Below are 17,095 nucleotides of genomic sequence, written 5' to 3' on the forward strand. Positions count from 1 at the left end.
AATAATAAAGACTATAAAGAGATGAAAAATTCACCACATTTTTTTATAACACCTTTTGGCTTTTTGTACATTGTCTGGATTTCTTAATGATAATTACTGCTTGTAACATCTCCACATTGTTTATTTATCCTTTTAATTAATAACTAAAAAAACCAAAACTGGGACCAAAGTTGAGTTAGCACCCTTCTGCGGGGTACACAATGTTTTTTTTAGAGTACAACTCTATATGTTATATTGAAAAAAAGAGAATTTATTGTTATATTTTTGGGCATATCCACAATTGAGAACATTAATTCACGAGATGGACTATTGTACAACTTAAATCTGTGATTTTTTAGTATTTTTCTAATAACAAATTTTCGCTCTTGTAACCAACATTTTATTGGAATTATATAAAGAGCTTCTGATTTTTTGGGTGCTGAACTCGTAGGAGGACCAAAATGAAGATTTTTAGCCGGCCAGGCTCCCCTTAGGGATGACACCCTAGCTTGTTTCCGAAGGGGCTGTGAGCCCTAGGATCAAGTAGCTTCGGCTCCTGTTTTTTTTTTACGAGTATACATATTTGTTGTTGTATAAAGCAACTTTGACATTGTATATCAGTGAAGTACTGGGTATCAAATGTTTGCCACAGTTATCTCTCTTTGTTGTATTACCGGTAAATACTTGCAATGTGTGATACTCATTCTTGATCTCTGTAATATTTTGTTCTGTTTATATATTTTGCTCTTGGTATTGAGCTATCAAGGGGAGGCTGAAATCTTCATTTTGTTTGTTGACTCGATCATTGCATGTTAATGTACCTTTATTGTGGATATGCCCTTTACATTTTATATGTGGCGCTTGATCTGCCTCATTTGTATACATTGTACAATCAGTAGGTTGAATGGTCTGTGCCTGTTTTATCTACTTCCAACAACAGGAAACCATGTACATCTCTGTGATGTAAAGAAAAGTGAGATATTTTTTAAAATATATTTACATTTTACGTGACGTTCTCGTGTCATATTGGTCAGATTATATATGGCCATAAGTTATTTTCCCACACATATTATGGACAATTTATTTTCGATATATTCATATATTTACATATCATATACATCTTGTGTCATATTGGTCAGATTATATATGGCCATTTGTTATTTTCCCACACAGGGATATGTATTATGGACAGTTTATTTTCTATATATTCATATATTTACTTATCATATACATATTTCATATGACAAGCTTATTTGACGATTTGCCTACTTGTGTACCTCCCATGTTCATTTCATATTGTCAAGAGTGTTATTGTATTACATTTATATTTTATGCAACAAGCTTATCTGTGAATAAGACTTCTTTGTGTATCTTCCACGCTAATGGTCGAATAAGTTGTGTCTATGTGCCAATTTCCACAGTACTGCGTGGCAGTTTGGAACCCCTGTATACTAGAGTACAACTATTTTGATGAGAGTTTATTGAAATACATTTATATATATACAAAGCTTATCTGTGAATAAGACTTCAATGAGAGTTTATTGTAATACATTTATATTTATACAAAGCTTATCTGTGAATAAGACTTCCATGAGAGTTTATTGTAATACATTTATATTTATACAAAGCTTATCTGTGAATAAGACTTCAATGAGAGTTTATTGTAATACATTTATATTTATACAAAGCTTATCTGTGAATAAGACTTCAATGAGAGTTTATTGTAATACATTTATATTTATACAAAGCTTATCTGTGAATAAGACTTCAATCAAAGTTTATTGTAATACATTTATATTTATACAAAGCTTATCGGTGAATAAGACTTCAATGAGAGTTTATTGTAATACATTTATATTTATACAAAGCTTATCTGTGAATAAGACTTCAATTAGAGTTTATTGTAATACATTTATATTTATACAAAGCTTATCTGTGAATAAGGCTTCAATGAGAGTTTATTGTAACACATTCATATTTATACAAAGCTTATCTGTGAATAAGGCTTCAATGAGAGTTTATTGTAATACATTTATATTTATACAAAGCTTATCTGTGAATAAGACTTCAATGAGAGTTTATTGTAATACATTTATATTTATACAAAGCTTATCTGTGAATAAGGCTTCAATGAGAGTTTATTTTAATACATTTATATTTATACAAAGCTTATCTGTGAATAAGGCTTCAATGAGAGTTTATTGTAATACATTTATATTTATACAAAGCTTATCTGTGAATAAGGCTTCAATAAGAGTTTATTGCAATACATTTATATTTATACAAAGCTTATCTGTGAATAAGACTTCTTTGTGTATCTTTCACGCTAAGTTCCTAATAGTCGGATAAGTTGTGTGTATGTGCCATTTTCCAAAGTAGGCCTACTGCATGGCAGTTGGAACCCTTGTGTTTAAGCTAGAGTATACAATGATTTTAGGTAGGTAAGAAAAAATGCAAAACCCTCAAGATCCTCCCAATAATCAGAGATCGTAGTTTTAAATTCACATTTAATCCGCTAAGTCATACAAGTGACACCTTCCCCAATGCTACCCGTGCCCCCTAAATGGCTAAGCCAATGCTACACCACTGTCTCTACCTAAAGTTTTAAAATTCTTGTCAAAGACAGGGAACCAGACTCGACTAGCACTTGTGCTAACTTCTGGTACCCCCTTTAACAACAAAAGTGTACACATAATATTTTATTCCATTTGTATACGACATACTTTGTAAAACAATATTTATATTATTCATGTGTAATGTTATCGATCTTGTGTTATATTGTTATATTTTATGTAATCATGCTTGATACATTGTGTTTTACTTGTTATTATTTTTGTTGTTAATAAACTCAAACTCAAACTCAAAAGTAAACAGCATTATACTTAGGCAAATGAAAATGGCACAAATTTTGTTATTAAATGCAATGCCTCTGTCATATCACCAAACTGACTCAAAACAAACAGATTCTTGGCAAATTGGTCTGTCATTGGTCTGTCATTGGTCTATCATCAGTATGACTGAGGTATTACAATTTTAAGATGGGAGTTGTCAACAGACATGTTACAGCCCTATGTTCCAAGGCAATATAGTCAATGAATTACCAGTGTATAAGCCTGAGGAGAGGGAATAGCTAAAGACTAGATGTATGAAAATGTCATCTGGCTTGCTTTTTTCACAGAAAACGAGTAGAAGGGGGGGGGGGTATTGCCCTGGTAGGCCATTAGATTGACTTTAATCAACAGGTCGAGTGTTCGAACTCCATATATTAAGGAACCTAAGTCTTAAAATGCAATATAAATAGCATCAATGTCTGAGCTGTACAGTCTATTGTATGCAAACCACACAACATCTAAAAACGGCCGAGATATGGGCCTTACTGCTTGGCAAATATTTTAGGCACCACAATTTGGCTGCAATAAATGGCTTTACAAAATGGCGGATGTCAGCACCACTTCATTGGAAAAAGAAATGACCTAAATTGCTGACCAAATTTACTGCATAGCAGATATGGGTCTCACTATGTTGTGGATATAAGCACCACTGACATAGCAGATACTGTCAGCACTAAAACAAAAGTCAGCAATAATGAACAGGAGAAATGGGCCCCACTACGTGGCGGATATATGTACCGCTCCGTAGCAAAAAGGGTACCACTATGTGGCGGATATATGCACCACTACGTAGCAGATAGATGCAAACCTAAATGGCTGACGAAAGTTACTACGTAGCAAATGTGGGTCTCACTATGTTGTGGATATAAGTACCACTGACATAGCAGATAAGAAGCCAACAGTATTGATACTACAGACTGCAATGATCTATCTTTAATCAAGATTGCATCAGCCTATAAACAAATGCACTTGGGTCATAATGGCAGCCTAAGTAAAACCAAAATTATATTGGAGAACCACTCCATAGCAAACATGAGCCACATACATGAAGCCATTTAAGCCTTGGAGTTACATCATTATTATTTTTAAAAAATGCAAACATATGAGACTGTGCAAGCCTTAGACTGATTGATGCTCTGGTGCCAGAAACCTGCCTGTTCATAAACATCTTCATGATCTACACATTATAATTGTCTTTGTTATTATTTCCCAGGCTAATAGACGGTACTAAAGCTAATAAGCTATGTTATTGTCGGAACATGGGGATTAATACCTCAGTCAGACTTCCAAACCAACCCCAAACCGACTCATTCTTGGCCAATCGCCGTACTGGAAATTCATGTTTGGTCTGGTGTTGGTCTTGTTGGTGTGACTGAGGTATCACTGTTCATCTTCATATACTACGGCATTGTTATGAACCTCACACATATTCATGTACATATGTATCTTAACTATGCGCATGAGCAGAAGACTCACTTGTTGAGAGCCGATTGTTTTTTTTGTTGTTTTGGGTTTTTTTTTTTTTTGGGGGGGGGGGGGGGGGTTGTCAGTGAATTCATACTGATGTTACTCTTGTGTTATGACTTTATTAATGAATTTTTAATACAATGTCATCTTGTTGTGACAGTATCTTTAAAGGCAGTAACATGTAACATTAGCAAGTAAATCATTATACTTGTTTACGACTCCTAAATTGTACTTTAATTAAAAATATGATTTTAAAGTGATTAATATTATTTATATATGAATATTAAAATTAAATATACAGCCTTTAGAATTTAGTGTTGATTCTATAAAGGTTAAGTTTAAATTTTTATTAATATGACTTTCTCTGTGATTAATGAATAATGTGTAATTTGTTCAATTGATTTATGCTTGATGTTTACTATATACTTTGTAACCATGTGAAAAAAGAATTTCCATTTATTTTGACAATAAAAACAACATGCAACACCACTTCTTTTGAAAATTTGAATAAAGATAGTGACTTTATTTTAATTAGGTGCAATAGGGAAACCTGATAGATTAGTAAATGTATATGAAAAATATCAATGTTGGGCTTCCTAAGGTGAGCACTTTCAACTGTAATCACAAATTGGTATATGTATATAAGTTATATTCATGTTACATTTGAGAAATGTGAAGAAAAAATAAATAAAATGAAATGTAGACTGATTAAAAAACATCAAAAAATGTGTCTTTATTGTATCGTTGCTTGTTTTATTATTTCAAATTTGGTTTGATGTTCTTACCTGTCTTCTCATTTTCTCCTTTTATCCCTGTCATGTCTTTGGTTGATGTGCTTTTTTTTTGTCAGTCTGTGGGGCTAGCTTGATACCAGTCATCAGGTGAGCTGGAAACAGTTCAGAAATTTGGGGGGCAAACATTCCAGGGGGCATAAATTGGCGTGGGGTCTAGGGGCGCAGTCCTGGTAAGGTCAGGGATTTTAGGCATTAAATAAAGGTTAGATAAGCATAATTAAATACCTGATTTACCTCAATAAATCAATGTATCTACCTATTATTAACTAGTTTTCCTACACTACACAGCCACTGAGAACTAAAACGTCACATCCGCACATGTCTCACCCTAATAGATCACCTTCCCAGAGTCGCGTGCACAACCGCACGCCCGTCATCTTCCTCTTCTTTTCTTGCACGCCGAGAGAACATGTAGACAGATAAGTCACTTGTATCAAATTTGAGGATTTTATCCTTTTTAGCACGGTTTGGTTTGTCTTGCATATCTGTTTCTGTCCTCTTTTTAATTGCGATAAATTTGGTGGTACGGCCCTGCATCTCCTACTTTTGCTTCCGGTTTGCAGGCTTTTTTCCGGCTACTTGGCTGGGCGTTCTGTCTCGGCTTGGCACCTGTTGTTGGGTGGGGTTTTCTGTTTCGCTGAGCACAACTGGCTGCCGGCCGGGGTGCGGCCTAATTTGTCTGCACGTGTTCTGTTAGGATATGTTTTTGTGCATACCTTTTGGTGTGAGTGTTATTTTGTGAAATATTTTGTTTGTGATCGTTTTGTCTCTGGAGATAAAGCAAGTGCTGAGTTTTATTTTGCTCACGTTTTCTATGTTTGGATTTTCTCTTTGTTTATATTTTCTTTTTGTTCGTCATGGATTCGTCTGAACCTAGTACCCGTACCTCTTCTCCCGCAAGTAAGGCTTCCGGGGTTGTGAGTGGGATGCCGACGTCTCACTTGGGTGCTATCTTCCCGGGCGTGTTGGCGGTGGGTGAGATGGTAGCGGCTCCCAGACAACTTCTGTGTTGTTTTGTCGACTCGGCTCCTGTCAGGCCCGGCATTACGGCTAAAGCTGGGATCGTGGTGCAGACAAGGGGGCCGTTCGTTTTTCCAGGCCACATGCCCCCGTCGCACACTGGGCACCATCGTCGTTGGCTTGCCGACCACTGATGTTCGGGCCCGGGTATAAGGATGTTATTGCTTTTGTGACCACTGACATTCGGACCCTGATCACTGGCATAGCTCTAGCCGGTGATCTGTGCCATTTGCGTGATTCCGCAGCACCTTGTTTAGCCTCGAGTCCTCAGGAGCCGGTTTCCTCCTGTCACAGACAGGTTGGTTTGAGCCGTAAGAGACTGTCTGACCGCCCCCACCCAGGGGTTATCTGTATCCCGGTCCCGGGATACCGGTTCAGCTTTTGATCCGGTCCCGGGCTGCCGGTTCGCCTTTGGATCCGGTCCTGGTTTGCCCATTCGGATTTCGGATCCAGTTACCCGATCCGGTTCCCGGATTTCTGATTAAGAGATCTGGCTCACGGTCGCCCGTAATGGGTGTTAGAGAACCGTGAGAGTTCATACGAAAGCCCTGAGTGACTCAGCTAGTGTTTGTACAGCCTCAGTCACTCAGAGGCCAGTTCCCCTCATCTCAAATGGGTTATTTGGGAGCTGTAAGAGACCATCCAACAGCTCTGCTGAGCACGAACCGTCGGGTGAGGCCAAAGTGCGACTTCTCTGCCGGCGGGCCCAGCCTGCAGGTAGTCTTAGCATCTTTCAGGTAACATCTCTTTGTAAATAAAGTCTGCCTTTGGCACACATTAGACTTAGATTGAGACTTAGGTCTTCCTCGTACATGGTCGACTCTGTCCTGTATTTGGACTCGTTTGTTCGGGCGACTGGGGTTACCAGTAGACCCGAAAGGCATCCCAGGTACAGACAGAGGCTCAACTTCTACCCCTTCCTGTGCCTCGGCCGGCAATGAGCCGGCCTGGTAACACCTGGCCCTGATTCGTTTCTGAATTTGTGGGTGTTGCTGCTTCGGCATCCGATATACCTTTTTAGGTCCAGGTTGCCTGGTACTGATGTTGGCCTGCCACCATGTGCCATCGGCCCGTTGGTTGGGGTTGAGCCTTTAGCTCCTGCTGTCCTTGGTGCTCATCCAGGTAGGGATTCGGCAGCTGCTTTCGGTGCCTTCCCTCACCCGTGGGGATTGGTGCCCCGAGCTCGTCAGTCTGACTGGGGCTTTGTCTTATGGTTGTCTTCATCATCTGCAACTGGTTTTTAGTTGAGGGCATGACCCCTGCCTCGGGTTTGTTGAGTCTGAGCCTAGTTACACATGTCTGGTGTAATCTGGTACCCGTTTTAGTTTTGGAGACCGTCTTGCCGTGCTCGCCCTCTGAGAGTTCTGTGGCTGGCCTTTCTCCTCTGGCTTTTTGCCCATTGGTGGTGGCTAGGCTCTCTTCTCCCGCTTCCCTTGCTACTACTCCAAGGACTCCTCCAAGGGCGGATTGGGTAGCAGGGTCGTGACTCACCCTTCCCCTCTGGGGCTTGGGTTTTCCCTGGGTCGCGGTCATGTCTGGTACCCTTTGTCGCAGTTGGCTTCGGCATCTGTGATCAGGTCTCGGTGGAGCTAAGACGTTTGGCTGACCAGTCCTTGACTGTTGCGCGGGCTTCTCTTGGGAATTATCTCTTGGACACGATTCCCCAGCTGACGCTGAGGGTAATCAGCGTCCGTCTCTGCTGTTTTGAGGCAACGAGCACCCGAGGGTTTCCTGTTTCCGGCTGGTTTCAAAGCGGTGATTTCTGAGTTCTGTCTTTTTTGGACGGACATCCTTTCCCTCTCGCGCTGAGGTCGGATCTAATGTCCCAGCCTCTATACATCTTCGTCCCACGGATGTAGATTCCATAACTCTCCCTCCTTTTCGCTGAGGCTTAGGGACTCTCCAAGAGAGAATCTCGGTTTGTAGTTTAGAGTCGTAGAAACTTTGCAAGGTCCTTTTTATACAACTCTCGTCTGAAAGCATTTCCCGTTGGGTTTGAAGACCTCAGTGTTTCACCCTGTACGGCTTCGGTGGGGGGGGGGGGTTGCTGAGTTTATGTTCTCCTTATTTGATAGGGGTAGAGCCCTTTCCAGGTTTTTGTGGATACCGCTCGGCCCTCGCCGCCTTTCTTGTTAGGTTTCCGGACATCTCGAGAGTTTCTGACTCCCATTTCCTATCCGAGTTGCTGTTTTTGTTTTTTCTACAACGACCAGCTAGCCCTAAGCTGTCTCCTGTTTCGAGTCTGCCTAATGTTTTAGAGGCGTTTTTTCTAAGTCTCCCTTTGGACCGATCTCTAAAGCTTTACTCCTGCGATTGACGGTCAATGCTCTGCTCCTCATGACCTTTGGGCAGAGGAGTATTCTCAGTGCACTGTGTTCTCCCTGGCCTAGTACAGTGGGAGAGACGGGGCATTAGTCTTGTACCCGGGCCCTCCTTTTTTTATTGTTACTTGGTCAGGACCAAAGGTTTTTTGTGAGGGCCAACGATCCAGCTCTTCCTCGTTACCCAGGGACCTTTCTCCCCTGCGTCCAAGGTTCCATTTTCGGATGGTTTATCGGAGCCATCCGGGCTGCTGGCCTTGCAGCCTAAGCCCACTATACTAGTAGCATCGGCCCTTCCTGGGCTCTGTTTCGAGGTATTGGACTAATGGATCTTTTGGGGCCGCTTTTTGGAGTTCTCCCATTTCTTTCACTTCTTTTTATTTCAGGAACGTTCCTTCTTGTGGAGGTACGCTTCTTCGTCCCTGAGAGCAGCTTTGTCTGCCATTAATCTCCTTCTACTTGGGACATGCCACCCGGTCTTATCTGTGCTGATCTAGCAAATAATAGGTATATACACCGATTTATTGAGGTAAATAAAACAAAATAGAACTAATTTTATTATTTACTGTATAAGTTTTTATTTACTGTATATGTATCTACCTATGTCCCTCCCTCCGCCCCAAAGCTGATGTATTGAGGTGGGGCATGCAGGAATGTGACGTTTTAGTTCTTGATGGCTGCGTAGTCTAGGGAAACTAGCAGATAATAGGTACTGGTAGATAAGGGTCACTAATTGGCGGTGGGGTCCAGGGGGCTGAGCCCCATAAAGCTTGGGGGTTTTAGGTATTTAATTACATTCAGATGTGCATCCAGGGGCCCACCTTAGGGCCCTTGCTAGGGTCCAGGGGGCGGAGCCCCTGTAAGTTCAGGGGTATTAAGCATTATATTACTGTCAGATGAGCTTATTTTGATACCTCATTTGTGACACTAGCTTATCACCCGTTCTTTTCTTGTTCTCTTTCTTTCTTTTTCTCTTTAACATACTTTTTCAAACAAGGGAAAGGCTCTCGGCGGTCTCGCCTGCATTACGCAATTCTATATGATGGAAAATTGAGGTTGGGACATTATTTATAGGCAGGATGGCCCATTAGCATTCCCCCCAAAATTAAATCCTCTGATTATAATCAGCATTTTGAAGTGAATATTGACTGTGAATCATCAGAAGAATTATAATTTGTACCAAGATTGATAACTTTAATGGAATATGAATAATTTTAAAAAAATGATTTATTAATTCTCATATTAAGTTGTGAAAATATAATCCCAAGTCTACTGACCTAAAATGACCTTTGACCTTGACTTTATGACCTGGAATTTGTGTCATGTGATTTGTGATACTTGATAACCCTTGTGTACGAGTTTCATGGAATTTGAACAAACACATTCAAAATTATATTACAAATTCAAAAACTTAATCTTAGGTTAAGTTTTTCATGTTGACGTCACCGGAAAAGCAGCGCCTATGTCTCGCTTTTTGCTACGCAGAATAGACAAAAAGTGAAGGGGGGGGGGTTCAAGCCCCTGAGCCCTACCGTTCTGAAGGCCCTGACATGAAGGTTTCTAAAAAAGCATATTTTTTTGCCTGCCTGTTATTTAAGAATTTGTAATCTTCCAACAAACGCATAAAAAAGAATATTTTACAAATGAAATGGAGAAAAAATTAGTGTGCACCCCCCCCCTCCCCGCTTATTCAACGGCTGGCTGAGTCGTAACAATTTTTTGGAACCTAAAAAAAAAAAAAAGTGCTCTTACCTCCTCACCCCCGCTAATTCAGAGGCTGGCTGAGTCGTTGCGATTTATTGGGGACCAAAACAAATATATATAATGTCCTCTTACCCCCTGCGTGCCCCCACCCCCTGGGAAGAAATTCCTGGATCCGCCCCTGCCCCCCCCCCCCCACATTCTCAATTCGGGTGGCGTTGCCCTCCTGCTTCCAGCGCCTATGCCAGTCATCGTATTGCCATAACATGTTCTTGCCAGATGAGCTGAGCTGGGATGAGCTAGGATAAAATGTGTCTTTGTTGTATCGTGCTTTGTTTCATTATTTCAAAATTTGGTGTGATGTTCTTACCCACCTTCTCACTTTCTCCTTTCTTCCCTGTCATATTGGTTGATTTGCTTGTCTTTTGTCAGTCTTTGGAGCTAGCTTGGTACCGGTCCTCATATTACCAGACGTTTTCTTGTCAGATGAACTGAGCTGAGATGACTCTATTTGGCTCATGTGCTTCTGTTATATGAGACGTTGAGTTGTCAGTCTTTTACTCGTGAGATGAACTGCTCAGGTAAGGGGAAGGAGTCATCTGGAAGAAGATTTTCTGAGAGAAGAATAGAAAGAAAATTGGTGGATTCTCATGATGACAGAGACGGAGAAAGAGAGCGAGGAAGAGAGACATGAAAAATAAGGAGATGAATGACAGTCTAGAATGATTTTTGTTTAATGTGTGAATTTGTTGGTATTTATTTTGGTACATCCACCAGCCTACAAGCATGTAGTTGGGACATTTAACCCATCAGTATAAAGCAGCGTGGCATCCCGGAATCTATGGAGCAGGCTACCTATCGAGAGCAAACCGTATCAGATGTCATCTGCTGGAGGCTGCCCTACCCAAACAGGAGATGATGCTCTGATCGTCATGGATATAATTCCTAAGTTCATGATGGAAAGGTGGCATGACAGATAGTATCAAAGAGCAAACTCCGTCTACACTTCATCTTGGCTGCAGCCATTCACGATGATTTATTGAGGTGCAGGATGCTTCTATCTCTATCAGTGATTAAGTCTTCCTTGAGGATTTTTTTAAAACCCCTTATACTTTATTCAGTGACACATTTTATGCGCTTGAGGTGTCAACATAAATGATAATGATGCGGTGATTGTGATGATGAATATGATGAAGGCGATGATGATCATGATGGCAATGGTTATGTCAGTGGTGATGGCGATGATCATGTTGGCTATGGTCATGATGATGACGGTGATTATGAAGATGATTATGAAGATAACGGTGATTATGATTATGATGACAGCGATGACGATCATGATGGCAATGGTGATGTCAGTGGTGATGGCTATGATCATGATGGCTATAGTGATGAGGATGATGATAATGAAGATAACGGTGATTATGATTATGATGACAGCGATGACAATCATGATGGCAATGGTGATGTCAGTGTTGATGGCGATGATCATGTTGGCTATGGGGATGATGACGGCGATTATGAAGATGATTACGGTGATGACTATTATGATTATGATAGCAATGCTGATGATGGTGGAAATGATCATAATCATGATGGTGATGATGTCGGTGGTGAAGGCAATGATGGCGGTGATCATGATGGCTATGGTGATGATGCATGAGGGCTATGGTGATGATGAAAATGATGATGATGTTTATGATGATGACTGCGATGATGATCATGATGGCAATGGTGATGATAGTGGAGATTATCACGATGGCAATGGTGATGATGGTGGAGATGATCACGATGGTGATGATGCATAATGGCTATGGTAATGATGTCCGTGGTGTTGGCTATGATCATGATGGCTATAGTGATGAGGATGATGATAATGAAGATAACAGTGATTATGATTATGATGACAGCGATGACGATCATGATGGCAATGGTGATGTCAGTGTTGATGGCGATGATCATGTTGGCTATGGGGATGATGACGGCGATTATGAAGATGATTACGGTGATGATTATTATGATTATGATAGCAATGCTGATGATGGTGGTAATGATCATAATCATGATGGTGATGATGTCAGTGGTGAAGGCGATGATGGCGGTGATCATGATGGCTATGGTGATGATGCATGAGGACTATGGTTATGATGATAATGATGATGGTGATTATGATCATGATGTCAGTGGTGATGGCTATTGTGATGAGGATGATGATAATGAAGATAACGGTGATTATGATCATGATGGCAATGGTAATGATGTCAGTGGTGATGACTTTGATCATGATGGCTATTGTGATGAGGATGATGATAATGAAGATAACGGTGATTATGATTATGATGACGGCAATGACGATCATGATGGCAATGGTGATGTCACTGTTAATGGCGATGATCATGTTGGCTATGGGGATGATGATGGCGGCGATTATGAAGATGATTATGGTGATGACTATTATGATTATGATAGCAATGCTGATGATGGTGGAAACGATCATAATCATGATGGTGATGATGTCAGTGGTGAAGGCGATGATGGCGGTGATCATGATGGCTATGGTGATGATGCATGTGGGCTATGGTGATGATGATAATGATGATGGTGATTATAATTATGATGACTGCGATGATGATCATGATAGCAATGGTGATGATGATAATGATGACGCTGATTGTGATGATGAAGATTATGATATCGGTGATTATGATTATGATGACGGCGATGACGATCATGATGGCTATGGTAATGATGTCCGTCGTGATGGCAATGATCATGTTGGCTATGGGGATGATGATGACGGTGATTATGAAGATGATTATGGTGATGACTATTATGATTGTGATAGTAATGCTGATGATGGTGGAAATGATCATAATCATGATGGTGATAATGTCGGTGGTGAAGGCAATGATGGCGATGATCATGATGGCTATGGTGATGATGCATGAGGGCTATGGTGATGATGATAATGATGATGGTGATAATGAAGATGATTATGATGATGGTGATGATGATCATGATGGCAATGGTGATGATGATGATGATAATGAATATGGTAATTATGAAGATGATTATGTTGATGGCGATGATGATCATGAGGGCGATGATGATTATGATGGCAATGGTTATGTCAGTGGTGATGGCGATGATCATGTTGGCTATGGTCATGATGATGACGGTGATTATGAAGATGATTATGGTGATGAATATTATGATTATGATAGCAATGCTGATGATGGTGGAAATGATCATAATCATGATGGTGATGATGTCAGTGGTGAAGGCGATGATGGCGATGATCATGATGGCTATAGTGATGAGGATGATGATAATGAAGATAACGGTGATGGTGATTATGATCATGATGGCAATGGTAATGTCAGTGGTGATGGCTATGATCATGATCGCTATAGTGATGAGGATGATGATAATGAAGATAACGGTGATTATGATTATGATGACAGCGATGACGATCATGATGGCAATGGTGATGTCATTGGTGATGGCTATGATCATGATGGATAGTGATGAGGATGATGATAATGAAGATAATGGTGATTATGATCATGATGGCAATGGTGATGATGTCAGTGGTGATGGCTATGATCATGATGGCTATAGTAATGAGGATGATGACGATGATGATAATGGTGATTATGATAATGATGACTGCGATGATGATCATGATGGCAATGGTGATGATAGTGGAGATTATCACGATGGCAATGGTGATGATGGTGGAGATGATCACGATGGTGATGATGTATGATGGCTATGGTAATGATGTCCGTCGTGATGGCTATGATCATGATGGCTATAGTGATGAGGATGATGATAATGAAGATAACAGTGATTATGATTATGATGACGGCAATGACGATCATGATGGCAATGGTGATGTCAGTGTTGATGGCGATGATCATGTTGGCTATGGGGATGATGACGGCGATTATGAAGATGATTACGGTGATGACTATTATGATTATGATAGCAATGCTGATGATGGTGGAAATGATCATAATCATGATGGTGATGATGTCAGTGGTGAAGGCAATGATGGCGGTGATCATGATGGCTATGGTGATGATGCATGAGGGCTATGGTGATGATAATGATGATGATGTTTATGATGATGACTGCGATGATGATCATGATGGCAATGGTGATGATAGTGGAGATTATCACGATGGCAACGGTGATGATGGTGGAGATGATCACGATGGTGATGATGGAATTATGGCTATGGTAATGATGTCCGTCGTGATGGCTATGATCATGATGGCTATAGTGATGAGGATGATGATAATGAAGATAACAGTGATTATGATTATGATAGCAATGCTGATGATGGTGGAAATGATCATAATCATGATGGTGATGATGTCAGTGGTGAAGGCGATGATGGCGGTGATCATGATGGCTATGGTGATGATGCATGTGGGCTATGGTGATGAAGATAATGATGATGGTGATTATAATTATGATGACTGCGATGATGATCATGATAGCAATGGTGATGATGATACTGATGATGCTGACTGTGATGATGAAGATTATGATATCGGTGATTATGATTATGATGACGGCGATGACGATCATGATGGCTATGGTAATGATGTCCGTCGTGATGGCAATGATCATGTTGGCTATGGGGATGATGATGACGGTGATTATGAAGATGATTATGGTGATGACTATTATGATTATGATAGTAATGCTGATGATGGTGGTAATGATCATAATCATGATGGTGATAATGTCGGTGGTGAAGGCCATGATGGCGATGATCATGATGGCTATGGTGATGATGCATGAGGGCTATGGTGATGATGATAATGATGATGGTGATAATGAAGATGATTATGATGACGGTGATGATGATCATGATGGCAATGGTGATGATGATGAGATGATGATGATAATGAATATGGTGATTATGAAGATGATCATGATGGCAATGGTGATGTCAGTGATGATGGCGATTATCATGTTGGCTATGACCATGTTGGCTATTGGGATGATGATGACGGTGATTCAAAGATTATGGTAATGGCTATTATGATAGTGATAGCAATGCTGATGGTGGTGGAAATGATCATAATGATGATGGTAATTATGAAGATGATTATAGTGATGGCATTGATTATCATGATGGCAATGCTGATGATGTCAGTGGTGATGGCTATGATCATGATGGTTATAGTGATGATAATGGTGATTATGATTATGATGACTGCGATGGTGATCATGATCAGGCGCGGATCCAGGATTTCTTAGGGGAGGGGGCCCAACTTTTTTTTTTTTTGCTCCCGAAAATTTGAAAATCGCGCCGGCCGAAAGGCGCTCAGTGGGGGGGGGGGGATACAGAGCATAATTATTTTTTTTTTTTTTTTTTTTTTTTTTTTTTTTTTTTTTTTGCTCCCGAAAATTTGAAAAACGCGCCGGCCGAAAATTCGCTCAGTGGGGGGGGGGGGGGGGGGGGGGGGGGGGGGGGGGGGGGGGGGGGGGGGGGGGGGGGGTAGTGAGCACATTTTTTTTTTTTTTGATCCTCAAAAAAAAATTCAATTTGCACCCCCCCCCCCCCCCCTTGAGCGCCAGGGGGGGGGGCCCAACCCCCAAAAAAGGTAAAAATCACGTGATTTTACATGATTTTTTTCTCAAGGGGGGGGGCCGGGCCCCCCGGCCCCCCCCCCCCCCCTGGATCCGCCACTGATCATGATGGCTATAGTAATGAGGATGATGACGATGATGATAATGGTGATTATGATTATGATGACTGGATGATGATCATGATGGCAATGGTGATGTCAGTGTTGGTGGCGATGATCATGTTGGCTATGGGGATGATGATGACGGTGATTATGAAGATGATTATGGTGATGGCTATTATGATTATGATAGCAATGCTGATGGTGGTGGAAATGATCATAATCATGATGGTGATGATGTCAGTGGTGATGATGATCATGATGGCAATGGTGATGATGATGATAAGATGATGGTGATGATGTCAGTGGTGAAGGCGATGATGGCGATAATCATGATGATGATATGATGATGAAGATCATGATCATGATGGCAATGGTGATGATCATGATGACTATGGTGATGATGTGTATTCCATATATATGTATTGTAATTTGTATGATGTATGATGATTTTGATGATGGCGATGATAATTATGATGATAGTGATTATGATGGTGATGGCGATGATGATCATGATGGCTATGTTGATGATGATAATGATGACGATGATAATGATGACAGTGATAATGATGATGATTATGATGATGGCAATGGTGATCATGATGGCTATGGTGATGATCATGATGGCAATGGTGATTTTCATGATGGCAATGGTGATGATCATGATAATGATGAGGGTGATTATGATGATGATTATGGTGATGGCGATGATGATCATGATGGCAATGGTGATGATCATGATGGCTATGGTGATGATGATAAGGATTATGATGAAGGCAATAATAATCATGATGGCAATGGTGATGATCATGATGGCTATGGTGATGATGATGATAATGATTATGGTGATGGGGATGATGATCATGATGTCAATGGTAATGATGTCAGTGGTGATTGAATAGTACACTATGATGTTATTATTCTAGCCCAATATTCAGATATTCAAATATAACAGATACCTATAAGCATTTGGATCTGATACCTGTAGGCTCTTCTGACAATAAACCAACATCACCGTAGAGCTAAATGTGAAGAGGGGCTGACACAAGTCTTCAATTTCTGTCCGAGTCCAGACCACCACATGAAACTACTTCATAACCATCTTCATCAACAATACCAGATTGGATGATCCTGCAATGAAATGAGTATTGATGATTTTTAGAAAATGGTAAGTAGTTCAATCTCTTCAGGAGTTTGATATGTGATAAGGTACA

The sequence above is a fragment of the Strongylocentrotus purpuratus genome, unplaced genomic scaffold (genome assembly GCF_000002235.5).
Source record: "Strongylocentrotus purpuratus isolate Spur 01 unplaced genomic scaffold, Spur_5.0 spur5_scaffold_16, whole genome shotgun sequence".
NCBI classification, from domain to species: Eukaryota; Metazoa; Echinodermata; class Echinoidea; order Camarodonta; family Strongylocentrotidae; genus Strongylocentrotus; species Strongylocentrotus purpuratus.